Consider the following 7140-nt stretch of genomic DNA (forward strand, 5'->3'; position numbering starts at 1 on the left):
TAAAGCTTGAGAGAGCACCCATTCATAGAAATTGTTTCTAGGCTAGTGGTGACGCCATGACATTTCAAAATTTCTGTCTCATAACAATAAGATCAACACCCCTACATGGAATAAAAGCATGAATATTAATGTGAATTGTAAGACTAATTACTGTATCTATAAAAGGTATTAAATATCATGAAGGGAGGGAAGTCAGCAACAACGTAGAAATAAACAGAACACCCTGTAATTCTTAACAAGGCCTGCCCTTGTGAAACACTAGTTAACCAGACCCTAAACAAGTGGGGTATCATCAGAACTTAACAGACCTGGGGGAGCGAAATACCCTACTCCAGCCCACTCTGGCCATTCTGTTCCACTTATGAACAGAGAAAAAAACTGAGAAGTGGTTTTTCAAAACTCTCCAGAGACATAGATTCACAAATGATTGAGTCCTACTTATAGGATTACAGGAACTGATACTGCATGGCCCAAGTTCCCCGCTGTTTGGTCAGAGTACACTTGCTGATGTGCCCCGTGTCCCAGGCAAACCAATATAGTCCTATTAGGAAGGACAATCCAAGGACTTAAAAGCTACCTCTCAGCGATCAGTAGAAAACGACTACAATTTTCTTTGGACAAGGTGAGTCCTTCATTTTGACCAAAGTAAATTGTTTATTACACATGCTATGCCTTAGTCCCTTGTCAAGACACTCTTACTGCAAAATAATCGTATGTCTGAGCATCCGAATTTAATTCAGCATTTATTTAACAGGGTAATAGTTTCACAATGAATATTGATAGTATATGGAGAAACTAGTGTAGGGTAGGGATGTATTTTCAGACAGCTAATATATCATAAAAAAGCAATTCATATATTTTAATAGCTTTTTCTAATTTGGTATCTCTTTTCCTTCGTTGAGGTACCACTATTTGTAACTTATAAATTTGTATGCAAACATTTTTCAAAGAAAATAACTGATAATTATCTACAAATAGAGTTCTTGCTCAGTCCTTACATTTTCCATAACATTGCATGTTTAGGAGGCCTTTGGTTTTATCTAATCTACCTAAACACTTGATGAAGTACATCATCATAACAAAGGACCAAAATGGCTTCCTTCCAGAGCAATGTCACTTAGGATGGCAGGCCTTAGTTCTAATGTCCCAGGTTATAAAAGCCACAGTATCACACGGGTTCATCCTAAAGCATCAAGCGCAATTGAGGTAAGATACAGCATTACCTCTTTTTCTCAGCTTTTAATATATTACAAATAAAATACTGCCTTTCCTCATTATACAACCTTTTTATTCACTTTCCTTCAACTACAATTTCTAATTCTATCCATTTATCTTTTTTTCTCTAACATTTTTACCTTTGCCACAGATGTCAGATTTCAATTTCAGCAAACATTCTGCATAGGTTGCTGGCAGAAATGCTAGTTTAGCTAGTTCTTCCTCCTCAGCCCATTCTCATTTAACTGGGATAGGCTTCCATAGGGAAAGCCTATGGATATTCATGGCTATCTCATTCAACAGGGAATGTGACTGCATTTACTTTCAATTTCAATATTGCCAGAGGGGTGGAGGTTTAACCACCCAACCATGCACTTAGGAAATCTAACATGAAGTTTTAAAATTATAGTTAAATTTTAATTATTAAGGACATTCTTTCTTCTGGCATCCACATGTGTAGCCTTAATTTTGGTACCACTGCATCAGGTGGAAACAGAAAAGTTTAGGTGAGGTAGGGAAGAAGGAAATTTGAGAATGTATAGGAAGAATTAAACAATCACACCAGTTTTCTTTTCACACTGTTCCACAAATGTCTCAGTAAAATGGAGGATTCTATCTAGTGGAGATCCTTGCTTGCTTCTCATGTTGAATGTGAGCACAAACCTGCAAATGAGTGTGGACTTCTCTGCATGCCTCTGTTTCCCTGGATTCATAAACCCAGTGCTTCAACTGAGCATTTCAATTGTCTATCAAACAATTACTCTGAAGATGATACACAACATGATGTGCTCATTTGATACGACCTATTTACACCATTGCTGCTACAACGTCTTCTGTTCCAATCTGGGCATTTGCATCTAGCACTGAGTATGCAAAGCCAAATCCAAAACAAGTTTCTATACCTGGCAGGTCCTATCTTCCAGGCTTCCAGAATCTGTTCAGACTGACATCTTTGTGCAGTATCTTCTTTGCCAGGAATCTTCCCCGTGACATGTATATTCTTCCTCCCTGGGATACAGAATAGAATTGTTGGCATTATATATCTAGGAAATGATGAGAAAAACATGGTGACCATCTGCCCAATCCACACTGATACAGGTCCCCTTGTATAGACATTCTATGACCCTGGTGGTCACGTCAAGTGAGAGTATCAGCATTCCCGCTTGATATTCCTAAACAACATCCATACTGGAATTGATCCTCCTTGTGCACATGTACATGTTCTACATTAATACATCCCTTAAATTCCCATTTGAAGAGAGACATTGAAGAAAAATGTCCATAAGTTCATTTTCAATATGGGCATTCTATAGTAGCCTAGTTTTCCATTGTTCTTCTGAATCATAATACTACCAGACCCTAAATCCATGTACACCTTCTAAACCAGGTGCTACCACATCAATAGCCATCATAAGCTAATTATCATTCTTATCAATGCAGAAATATTTGAAGGGTACTGTCCATTGATAACAGGACTCAGTAGCTCATCAGATGTTCCATAGTTGTCCCTAGAGGAAAAAGATATCATCTATTTGTGAATATGATGAGTACTTTTATTCTCCCATTGACAGGTTCTAGCAGAACAGTTTCCATTTTATCATGGAAATCACCAGGAAAATGCCCTGCTGAGTATTTCTCTACCATCACCCTAGACATTATGACTATGTTAGTTTTCAGTATTTGTTTTTATGATCTTCAGTCATAGAGAGACATTCTCATTAAAGTCCGTGGGCCAGCTAGTTATTGTCCCTCAAATGAACATTTTCTAGTTCATATTCCAGTGGTTGCTGGTTTGTGCCCACAAGCATTTTTCATAAGGTGCAATCTGCAGAGTATGTTTTGCAGATGTGGGCATACCACAGGGACACATCCTAAAAAAGAAGGCCAACATTTTGCTTTTGAGGTATAGTTCACCTTTGTTCTGCTTCACACTCACATGTAGCCTTCTTCTGCATAGTTTTGTTGATAGAATCTGACAGTATTCAAAGATGTATAACTTGTACCATCCAAAATCCAAATAAACTGTCTAGACACTGTTCTTCTTATTTTCCATTAACTAAAATGGCGGTCTCTTCTTTCAACAGCTTCCCTACTCATTCATATAACAGTCTGGGTGGGTTCTAGCAGTTGTACAGGGTCCCAGTCAGCATATTTGGTCAATAATAGCTGAAAATACTCATTTCTGCAATATATTCAGATAAAGGAAACACAACCACTTTATATAAAGTCTTTTAAATATTCCAGTTTCATCCACTTTCACCTTAATCCTATCAATCATTGTATTACAACACTCTCACCACCTAAATGCAGTCACCATGAGGATTTCACTAGAAGATCTTGGATTCAGAGCAAACTGTGATCACATATCATGTATCTTCAGAAAAGATTTTTCTCCAACCCTTAGCCAATTTGCCCATGTATGTAAGACATTGGGTGCCAAACCAGTTCCTCATCAAGGGAGAGTGACCCTTTCATAAATCGGTATCTTAAATTTTTGAAGAATCACTGCCCAAGTTATTTGATGTCAGGTTTCTTATTAATACCTTTTTATTCTATCTTTTTTAATTCTTTCATTTTGGAGTAAATATATCAGATTTGTTTGTGACTTTCCAACGTTAGAAGACAAGCAGAGCCTCCTACCATTCCATCAAACCTGTAATTACAATTAAGCTTTAATTTAAATCCTTTGTTTTGAATCAGTCAATTATCACTTTATTCATTCCATTTCTAAATAACTAAATATTTATACCCTACCAGGATGAGTCCCTTTGGTGGTGACTTCTGACTACAAACTATAATTCATACTGGATACATCCAAGATTGGCCCCAAACATCCTAATGTGTACATTCTTCTTTATTTTCATTTTAGCTACTAGAGACAACAGTAACCATGGCATTGTACAATATACAGCTTCTTGATATTTTTATTTCCTTGTATGATAGAGTTGCATCTATAACTTCTAAATTTTATCTGTAACTTTTACATCTATAAATGATCACATGTCAGATGGAATGGGATACACATTGGTCATGAAGGCACTAAATTTCATCAACAGTGGCGCTTACAGCCTTCCTTTGCCTACACCACTCTTTGACCATGTTTCAGTGAGTCATAGCAGTTCTGGGAAATCTTACTTCTGACACCAGCTCACCAAGATCACCTTCATGTTCATCTAGTCAATGGAAGGATGCACATAATTCCAAAAAGCCATTATACTCATTAAAATTTATCAAAATGTGAAGATACAGATTAAAATGAGCACATTAAAAAAAAGAGACACATAGGCAAGAGCCCAGGAGTGTTCCAGATGCAAATTTACATAACTTATGATCCCAGCAACAATATCTTACATGAAATATTTTATATGAAATATATAGTATGAAAAGTATATATTATAAAATAACAGTAGTGCACATGAAATATTTTCAACAAGGGAAGATCACCAAAGCTTTGGTTTCCAAAGATTTATTTCAGGTGAGACATGTAGGTATGAATAACTTCCTGTGTGACTTACCTTAGCCTGTAGTTCTTTTCTATGTGGATATGCTACTGTGTGTGGTTCAAAGTTCATGCCATAAATCAGATTATTTGAATAGATGACCAGGCATGTCTTAAGGATTCTATGTAAAAAATATGTTTTAAGGACAGGACGTTGGAACGTCTTAGCAGTTACCTTCCAGGTTCTCAAGACAAAGGCACAAGCTATCTTTAGGGAAGGTTAATATTTACTGAATATAATGTTAATCACATTCAAAAAAAATTATTCAATATTAGAAGGAATTGCTCTTATATACATATATGTTTATGTATGTATACATTTCATATGTCGATATATTTGTTACAGCAAATTTTTTTGCCTAAAAATATGCCATTATACACAATTTTTGTAGTGCTTATTTTGAAAATAAATAGTAAAATTATGCCTATTTTAAAATTACATGATATTTGAAATGGGATCCAGGAAGGATTCACAGTACATAATCAACATAAAAAAAAATAAAGGGCTTTATTCTCACTACCAATGAAAATTACAAAATGAAATTTAAAATACCATTCAATTTACAACAGAAAAATTATAAAAATTTTCTTTGAAAGTTTTAACCAAACAAGTATAAATCTTATCCTCAGAAAAATATAAGAAATTGTTGACAGAAATTAAAAAACTGGGAAAAGGGGAAAAATTCACAAATTCTTGAATACAGAAATTATAAGGCTTTTAAGATGGCAACATTCCCCAAATTGATTTACATATTCAGTTAAATTCCACTTGGATTTCTTGTAAAAATTGATAAACCAATAACATTATTAATTCATGGATATGCATGGGTTCCATTTGTTTTAATGTAAAAATTCAAAGGACCCAGAATAGTCAGGGAAAAATTAGGAGAAAATTCAAGATTAGAGAAAATACTTCCTTATTTAAAACTTCCTGGAAAGGTACAGTAGTCAACTATATGTGACAGACATATAGACAAATGCACTAGAATTCAGAGTTCGGAACGGATTCTACATTTTATTATATTTTATTTTGTTTTTCTGTTTTGTTTTTGTTTTTGTTTTTTTTTGAGAGGGCATCTCTCATATTTATTGATCAAATGGTTGTTAACAACAATAAAATTCTATATAGGGGACTCAATGCTCAATGCACAATCATTAATCCACCCCAAGCCTAATTCTCATCAGTCTCCAATCTTCTGAAGCATAATGAACAAGTTCTTACATGGTGAACAAATTCTTACATAGTGAATAAGTTCTTACATGGCGAACAGTACAAGGGCAGTCATCACAGAAACTTTCGGTTTTGATCACGCATTATGAATTATAAACAATCAGGTCAAATATGAATATTCCTTTGATATTTATACTTGATTTATATGTGAATCCCACATTTCTCCCTTATTATTATTATTATTATTATTATTATTTTTAATAAAATGTTGAAGTGGTAGGTAGATGCAAGATAAAGGTAGAAAACATAGTTGAGTGTTGTAAGAGAGCAAATGTACATGATCAGGTGTGTGCCTGTAGACTATGTGTTAATCCAAGCTAGACAAGGGCAATAAAACATCCACAGATGCAGAAGACTTCTCTCAAAACAGGGGGGTGAGGTTCTAAGCCTCACCTCTGTTGATCCCCAATTTCTCACCCGATGGCCCCCCTGCGACTGTGCCTGTCTTAGGTTGTTCCTCCCTTGAGGAATCTTACCCGTCTCTGGCTAACCAGTCATCTTCCAGGGCCATACAGGGAAATGTAAAGTTGGTAAGTGAGAGAGAGGCAATACTGTTTGAAATGGTTAGCTTTCTACTTCTTTGCAGATTTATGCCCTGTGGCTTCTATGCCCAGTATTTGTCTTGAGGTATCTGTATCACTTGGAAGACTGATGATACTCGGTAAAATCGATATGAGGCACAAATTCTATTTAAGGGTTGTAATTAGGAAGGAAGAAGAAAAGCTATAGGAGTAGCAGATGGAAGAAAACATGGGAAGATTGATTATTTCTTTGACATATCTTCTTGTAGAGTAACTTAAGCATGGATAGGTTTTAAACTACTAATTAAATTGCATACACACATTAACATAATAGGAATACAGTTCCATAACCAAAGCAGACGTATAATTACGAGCCATCTCCAGTGAAAACAAGAAAACCAGTTAGGCACCCTAGGCATTTGTGAAAACTTATCTATGATACGGTGGATATTGTCCAACTGAACTTGAACAGTCTGAGAGAAATCAGACAAATTAAAACAATCCACTCTTGGAGACTGTTCACATCCCATATGTTCTTTTAACAGTAGATAGTCTGTGTTGATTCTCTTTTTCTCTTAATAAGTTTGGCTAGAGGCTAATCTATTTTGTTTATTTTCTCAAAGAAACAGCTCTTGGTTTCATTGATTTTTGCTATTGTTTTATTCTTATCAATT

Source organism: Manis pentadactyla, chromosome 13 (assembly GCF_030020395.1).
Source record: "Manis pentadactyla isolate mManPen7 chromosome 13, mManPen7.hap1, whole genome shotgun sequence".
Classification (NCBI taxonomy): Eukaryota; Metazoa; Chordata; class Mammalia; order Pholidota; family Manidae; genus Manis; species Manis pentadactyla.